This window comes from Hyla sarda, chromosome 3 (genome assembly GCF_029499605.1).
Source record: "Hyla sarda isolate aHylSar1 chromosome 3, aHylSar1.hap1, whole genome shotgun sequence".
Taxonomy (NCBI): Eukaryota; Metazoa; Chordata; class Amphibia; order Anura; family Hylidae; genus Hyla; species Hyla sarda.
This window is the reverse complement of record NC_079191.1, coordinates 15,843,236-15,851,786: the sequence shown is the minus strand read 5'-3', so window position 1 is coordinate 15,851,786 and position 8,551 is coordinate 15,843,236. Positions and strand designations below refer to the sequence as shown.

At 41.4% G+C, this 8,551-nt stretch overlaps 1 protein-coding gene across 1 annotated transcript in view; it reads left to right on the top strand.

Annotated features, from left to right (window-relative positions):
• The first annotated feature begins 907 nt into the window (after nucleotides 1-907).
• Nucleotides 908-8,551, top strand: part of PNOC (prepronociceptin) — a 123,601-nt gene continuing 115,957 nt past the window's right edge. Inside the window, exon 1 of the mRNA XM_056563807.1 lies at nucleotides 908-1,054. The gene's annotated coding sequence lies outside the window, so the exon portion shown is untranslated. The remainder of the gene's footprint in view (nucleotides 1,055-8,551) is intronic.

Here is an 8,551-nt window from a genome sequence, read left to right as displayed (position 1 = left end):
CCTCCTAGCATTGTAGTCCAAAGCTTTAGCCCCACAATACACATGCCTACATCAGGTTTTCTTGATAGCGGCACTGACTTCTGCAAGTTGGCCACCAGAAACAATCGTTCCTGCCTTCCAGCTACTCTGAATGGGCGAATTCACCATGTACCGGGGCTCACCAGCTTACTATACCAAGTCTCCCCATTTGCACAAAACACAGTACTGTACGCACATCACATACACACCACATATATCCAGTATATGTCAATCACAGTGGTCACCTTGATCTCCTCATTGGTACAGAACAGATGGTTTCCTTGAACTCCACTCCAAACCAGTTCCAGCACTATTGGTTCCAGTATCTAGTGACACTTAACCATAGAGATAACCAATCCCGATTTCAAATGCTTAAGTTTTATATAGTAATTCAGAACGAAATCATCTTCCACCATAACTAATTAGAACTCCTGGTTCTCTCAGGCCCAGTTTCTTATCATTCTATGCATATGGTCAATTGGGCCACATGTCTAAGACATTTAAGCCTTGAGTCTCATCTACTCATTTCACACGACAAGGTTCCTCTTCTCCAATTCCATATGTTTTCCCGTCAATCCATCCTTCTTAGTGTCTTTCGTCTGGGTAATAGTGCGTGGAGAACGGAGGCATTTCCCCCCCCCCCCCCCCATGGGAAATGAGACTAGTTAATTGTCTAATGCAGAGAATGACATCTCTGAGTGCTAAGACGATCCATGTGGTGCCATGGACAAAGGCGGGCACTGCGCCACTCTGTAGAGGGGGGGGGGGGAAAGGGGGGGAATCTCTGACCATGCCGGAGATGTCCTGTAAGAAGTCGCAGTGACGTTGTTTCTTACTTAAAAGATAGGAAAGAGGTAGGCGGAATAGTGTTGGTGTTCCTCTGCAAGACAGGCAGGAAGCATGAGGGGGTGGATACGCACACTAGCAATGTGAGTGCCTGAGAGGTGGGGGAGCCTATGTGTATAAATATACCACAGTGAACGGGAGAAGCAGTCACATATCAATAGAGGTCCGGAGACTGGAATCACTCACAGAGGTAAGACGTTACACTACAGCTCTGCAGACAGGCATGGTTCTGCATCGCACAGGCTGCAGAGCCACCTGCCTGGGTATTAGATGTTGTTGTATCATAACAGGTTGCTATATATATATATATATATATATATATATATATATATATAGTCTTTGGTTTGCAACCAAAGAATGTAATTTCTTACCTATGTACCCGTCTCGTTAAAGTTCTTGGTCGAAACTCTTAGAAACTTTTTGTGATATTTTGAATTTTTTTTTTGTTATCATTTGTAAATCTTAACTTTGTGATGTTGATGACCAGTTCTGCCGTTAAAGGACTTACCCTCTGTTGTGCATTGTCTGCAGTGATGTTGTTAATATACTGCAATAATAGATACAACAAGATCAAAGTCGAAATTAAGACGGAGAGCTTACTATCTAGCCCGGGGTTGTAACTGTCACCTATGTGCTGTGTTTGTGCTACGATAAGTGAACAAAGAGGATAGATACGAGATCGGAGTCGAACGAAGTCGAAGAGCTTACAATCTAGCCGAGTGTTGTACCTGTTACCTTTTGTGCTGTGTTTGTACTACAATAAGTGACAATGGGGCATGGATAGAACGAGATCGGAGTCAAACCAAGTCGAAGAGCTTACAATCTAGCCGGGTGTTGTACCTGTTACCTTTGTGCTGCGTTTGTGCTACAATAAGTGACAATGGGGACAGGGACGTGCACAGACATTTTGGGGGGGCAGGGGCTGAACTGAAAAAGGGCACTTCCCATAATTATTTATATAAATGTCCACATAATGATGCCAGACTACCCAACACTGCCCAGGGCACTTTTAGGAGTAACCTCAAAAGGGCAGTGGCTCAAGCCCCCTTTCTAATCAACTTGTGCACGTCCCTGAATGGGGCATAGATAGAACGAGATCGGAGTCGAACTAAGTCGAAGAGCCCACAATCTAGCCGGGTGTTGTACTTGTTACCTATAGGCTGCATTTGTGCTACAATAAGTGACAATGGGGCATAGATAGAACAGGATCGGAGTCAAACCAAGTAGAAGAGCCCACAATCTAGCCGGGTGTTGTAACTGTTACCTATGTTCTACGTTTGTGCTACAATAAGTGAACAAAGGGGGATAGATACAACGAGATCGGTGTCGAACTAGGTCGAAGAGCTTACAATTTAGGCGGGTGTTGTACCTTTTACCTATGTGCTGCGTTTGTGCTACAATAAGTGACAATGGGGCATAGATAGAATGAGATCGGAGTCAAACCAAGTAGAAGAGCCCACAATCTAGCCGGGTGTTGTAACTGTTACCTATGTTCTACGTTTGTGCTACAATAAGTGAACAAAGGGGGATAGATACAACGAGATCGGTGTCGAACTAGGTCGAAGAGCTTACAATCTAGCCGGGTGTTGTACCTTTTACCTATGTGCTGCGTTTGTACTACAATAAGTGACAATGGGGCATAGATAGAATGAGATCGGAGTCAAACCAAGTAGAAGAGCCCACAATCTAGCCGGGTGTTGTAACTGTTACCTATGTTCTACGTTTGTGCTACAATAAGTGAACAAAGGGGGATAGATACAACGAGATCGGTGTCGAACTAGGTCGAAGAGCTTACAATCTAGCCGGGTGTTGTACCTTTTACCTATGTGCTGCGTTTGTACTACAATAAGTGACAATGGGGCATAGATAGAATGAGATCGGAGTCAAACCAAGTAGAAGAGCCCACAATCTAGCCGGGTGTTGTAACTGTTACCTATGTTCTACGTTTGTGCTACAATAAGTGAACAAAGGGGGATAGATACAACGAGATCGGTGTCGAACTAGGTCGAAGAGCTTACAATCTAGCCGGGTGTTGTACCTTTTACCTATGTGCTGCGTTTGTGCTACAATAAGTGACAATGGGGCATAGATAGAATGAGATCGAAGTCAAACCAAGTAGAAGAGCCCACAATCTAGCCGGGTGTTGTAACTGTTACCTATGTTCTACGTTTGTGCTACAATAAGTGAACAAAGGGGGATAGATACAACGAGATCAGAGTTGAACTAAATCGAAGAGTTTACAATCTAGCCGGGTGTTGTACCTGTTACCTATGTTCTACATTTGTGCTACAATAAGTGACAATGGGGCATAGAAAGAACGAGATCGGAGTCGAACTAAGTCAAAGTGCTTACAATCTAGCCGGGTGTTGTACCTGTTACCTTTGTGTTGCGTTTGTGCTACAATAAGTGAACAAAGGGGGATAGATACAACGAGATCGGAGTCGAACTAAGTCGAAGACCTTACAATCTAGCCGGTTGTTGTACCTGTTCCCTTTGTGCTGCGTTTGTGCTACAATAAGTGACAATGGGGCATAGATAGAACGAGATCGGAGTCGAATTGATATGAAAAGCATACACTCTATCCGGGGGTTTGTAAATGTTACATATGTGTTGCTTTTTTTTTTTTTGCTAAAATGAGAAGATAGATACAACAAGATCGGAGTCAAAATTAGCCAGGGGATGAAAATGTTACCTATGTGCTTTGTTTGTGCTACAAATAGCGAACAAAGGTGGATAAACAAAAAAAATAAACGCCCCCCTTTGCTCAATCCATAGCGATCCCCTCTGTGTTCACACAGATAACACCTTGATCCCTTTCACCCATTGAGGATTGCAGATTAATGCGCGACGCCGCAGCTGACAATCCAAACTCGCGGTGAATGGGGCAGATAAAGGGTCTGCAGGGAAAAAGGGAAGAAAAAAAAAAGGGACAGACACGTGGCTGCCAGAAACACTTCTGTTGTGATGGAAATGAGCGAGATGTGAGATTGTGCTGCTGGAAGGAATGAGCTGTCGCCTGCAGGGAGATGATGGGTAGCAGTCTGCAACGGGAGCTGTGCATTACTGTGCAGCACAACACAGGCAGAGCCAGGGTTTTGTGCACCAAACTTCCCTATGGAGAATGTGCAAATCATTGGAATTGCATTTAAGATGAAAAAAGCTGGAAAGCAGAAGGAGCTAAATTATTATAGGAACAACTAGAGCAGTATTTCCGAACCAGTGTGCCTCCAGCTGTTGCCAAACTACAACACCCAGCATGCCCCGACAGCCTTCGGCTGTCAGGGCATGCTGGGTGTTGTTGTTTGGCAACAGCTGGAGGCACACTGGTTAGGAAACAGCACTAAAGATTAATCTGATTTATTATAATACAAAATTATTAGGAAATCAGTATAATTTATAGATGTAATTCTTTTTTTTACTGATTAGTATATATATATATATATATATATATATATCTATATATATATATATATATATATATATATATATATATATATATATATAAATTAGCCTTAAAGGGGTACTAATTAATTGAAATCTAAAATTAATAATAAATTAATAATATTATTAAACGACAGACATTATAAAATGACAATGAATAATATTTGTAACTACGATGATGATGATAATGATGCTAATGATGACAATTAAAGGGGTACTCCAGTGGAAAACGTTTTAAATCAACTGGTGCCAGAAAGTTAAACAGATTTGTAAATTACTTCTATTGAAAATTCTTTACCCTTCCTGTACTTATTAGCAGCTGTTTGCCACATAGGAAATTCTTTACTTTTTGAATTTCTTTTTTGTGTTGTCCAATGTCCACAGTGCTCTCTGCTGACACCTCTGTCCGTGTCAGGAACTGTCCAGAGCAGCATAGTTTTGCAATGGGGGATTTTCTCCTGCTGAGGACAGTCCCTGATATGGGCATCAGGTGTCAGCAGAGAGCACTGTGGACAAGACAAAAATACAATTCAAAAAGAAAAGAATTTCCTCTGTAGCATACATCTGCTATAAAGTGCTGGAAGGATAAAGATTTTTTTAATAGAAGTCATTTACAAATTTGTTTAACTTTCTGGTACCAGTTGATTTAAAAAAAAAAAAAAGTTCTTTACCGGAGTACCCCTTTAATTATCATCATTATCATCATCGTAGTTATAAATATTATTCATTGTCATTTTATAATGTCTGTCATTTAATAATATTATTCATTAATTATTAATTTTAGATTTCAATTAATTATTATTAGGGCTAATGTTAATTGCTTTATATTTTTTTTAATTCATTCTTTATGGTATGAAATGTATTTTTTATCATTCAATTTTTTATAGAATTATCATTATTAAGAGTTATTTATTTATTTGTTTAGCTATTTATTTAGTAATAATGTAATAATTTAGACTTTTCTTTAATTGCTATTGATCAGCACTTTTAAATATATAATTATTAGGATTAATGAATTATTCATTTAATTTACTGTTATTATTGCATATTTATTAAAAAATATTTGTTTTACACACACGCGCAATTATTATTAATCGATGTATTGTATTGCTTTATTATTATCATCCTTAGGCATTATTATTGTTTAAATCTTAGCTTTTTTAATTACCGTATGTTATATTAAATAAAGTATTATTATTGTTATATTATTTTTATTACCACTATTGTAATATTATTATTTAGTTTTTTTAAGCAACATTACTATTGGTAGTTTTCAATTATAATGTTTATTTTTCGAACTTACTTTTTTTTATATCTATATTTTTCCTTATTTTTGTCACTAGTCAGTTTTGATCACTAGTCACCTATAAGCAGTTTCTTTATATCGTCTTCTCTCTGCGTCTTCATGACTTGATCATGATTCACGAGATGCTTCTTGTTACGGGTCTCTCATTCTTTCGAGCATAATGTGAACCAGGGACTTGCACACATAAATTAGAAAGGGGGCTTGAACCCCTGCCCTTTTAATGCATCTGCCCTATAATACCCTCACTGATTGGGACCTCCGTGGGGTGATGCGGGTCCCATTTAGGTGACATGACTACCGGAGGTCCCTTACCTCCTTAATTGTGTTGTGTTTTTACGGGGAAAAAAATTAAAATTAGATGTGCCCTTTTTTTTCTACTTGAGCCCCCTACCCCCAAAATGTCTGTGCGCCCTGATGTGAACGTGGTTATAAGAACCCCCCACCTCAGCCCACTTTCCATTCAATCCCATCAGACATGAATAGATCCCTCAAGATCCCTCAATATGCACAATGTTTCCCATGAAACATGCATCATCTTTGCATTGCTTCATGTGTGAAACATGTTGGGACGAAAAGTAGACGACCAATGGGGTCCGTTTGGTAGAAACCATTTCTAGAACCATAGACATGCCGGCTGTGAGATCATTAGGATTCTGAATGATAATCCTTGGAATCCTCCATTATCTTGGATGATGGATATTGTGTCGATTTCGGAAGGCGCAGTTGACCCATCTTCTCTAGAGGCCCAAAGTGCCGTAAGATATGAGGTATTGCCCAGGCTCTCTGGTGTTGGTCAATACATTTAGAGCAGTGGTCTCCAAACTGTGGCCCCCCAGATGTTGCACAACTACAACTTCCAGCATGCCCAGACAACTATTGGTTTGAATGGTGGATTATTGTCAATTTAGGAAGGCATAGTTGACCCACATTCAATGGAGGTCCGAAGTGTCGGAAGACATGAGGTATTATCCAGGCACTCTGGTCTTGGTCAATACATTTAGAGCAGTGGTCTCCAAACTGTGGCTTCCCAGATGTTGCAAAACTACAACTCTCAGCATACCCAGACAGCTGTTGGTTTGAATGGTGGATTAGTGTTGAGCATAGTTGACCCATCTTCTCTGAAGGTCCAAAGTGTCGTAAGACCTGAGGTATCATCCATACTCCCTGGTGGTGGTCAATACATTTAGAACAGTGGTGTCCAAACTGTGCCTCTCCAGATGTTGCACAACTACAGGCAGGGACAAAGTCCAGAAAGTGAGGGCAGGACTAGGACTCCCCTGTGCTCACTCCTGTCCTGTCAGACTGTATCATGAAAACAGAGAGGAGGGGGCTACAGAGCAGCCTGCAGTGATTGGATGAAGAAGTCCAGCACAGCACAGCAGACTCAGGGAGGAAGTGATGGCATGGTGAGTGCTTTCCTCGGACATGCCCCTTCCTAAGCAATGTATGTCAGAATGAGTGAGCAACAGAGGGATCTGTGATTCAAATACAGAAGCTAGACACATTAAAAAGACATGTAAAAGCATCTGCATGACCTAGTGAGTAACCTATAAAAACAATATTTTTCTGTGATATGACAGGTACACTTTCAATAAATATATGAAGAGGACCTCACATATATGACAACTAGGGGTTCCTCTTTAGCCTCCAGACTCTTCTAAACTCTCCAGACTCCTCATTTTTTTTAGCTTATTTCCCTGAGAACAAAAGGATCGGGCAGATGAAACTCAAAGTGACCAATACTACTCTGCTCTAAGGCTGGGTTCACATCACGTTTTCAGCCATACAGGACTGCATACGGCTGGGGGGAGCTAAGACCTGGGGCTCCCGTATCCCTGCCGTATGCGCTCCCATATGTAATTCATTTCAATGAGCCGACCGGAGTGAAACACTGACTCCAATCGGCTCATTTTTGCCCCGTATGCGGTTTTCCATCGGACCCAAAACCGTGGTCGATCAGCGTTTCACTCCGGTCGGCTCATTGAAATTAATTACATACGGGCGGCATGCGGCAGGGATATGGGAGCGCCAGATTTTAGCTCCCCCCAGCGTATGCGGTCCCGTATGGCTAAAAACATGATGTGAACCCAGCCTGACATTTGCCCTGGGGGACAGTCAGGAGGCCCCGAATGACATTAGTCTAGGTTCACATTATGATTTGTGCTTCCATGGCAGGTATACATTCCGGAGACTGACATGTTGACGTATCCAGGCTTGGATAGGCAGGGGCCCCATTCATTTCTATGGCCTGAGAATAGTCAGTTACTGACTACGTTTGAGCAATTTTCAGTCCAAGACAGAGCTTGGATATGTTTGTACAATGTCCCATACATCGTCACTAACTGACTATTCTCGAGCCATTGAAATGAATCGGGCCCTAGACTGTCCAAGCCTGGATACCTAAGCATGTCTTTTTGACAGTTTCCCGATATATTCCTGCTCCGGAAGCTTAAATGGGAGCTCTCATTAAAAACATTTTTGCTATTGCACTCCTTATGGTAAAAAAAATCTTTCTAATGTACTTAGTTTAAAAAAAAAAAAAAAAAAAAGTTTTCTATGTTTTATTTGTGTTTAAAAAAGCTGCCACTAGGGGTCTCCCTACTTGTCGAGAGCACATTACCCCTCCATCTCTTGCACAGTCTTTGGACTCCAGCTGGCCTGGCAAAAGTCCAAAATCAGGAAATGCTGAGGGGTGTGTGTGCAGCCTTAGCCAATCATAGCTCATCTCACGCTGAACTGCTCTGGGCTGTGTGTAGCAGAGTGAGGGAGGAAGTTCTCCCCTGTATGGCTTCAGATGATGTCACGCCTGCTGGGGAACGCCCCTTCCCAGTCTGTGAATCTGAGGCTGAGCAGAAAATACAGAGCCATATTAAGGTAGAAAACGAAAAAAATTATAAAAATAAAGTCAGGGGGTGGTTTATCATGATGGGGGCAGTGACC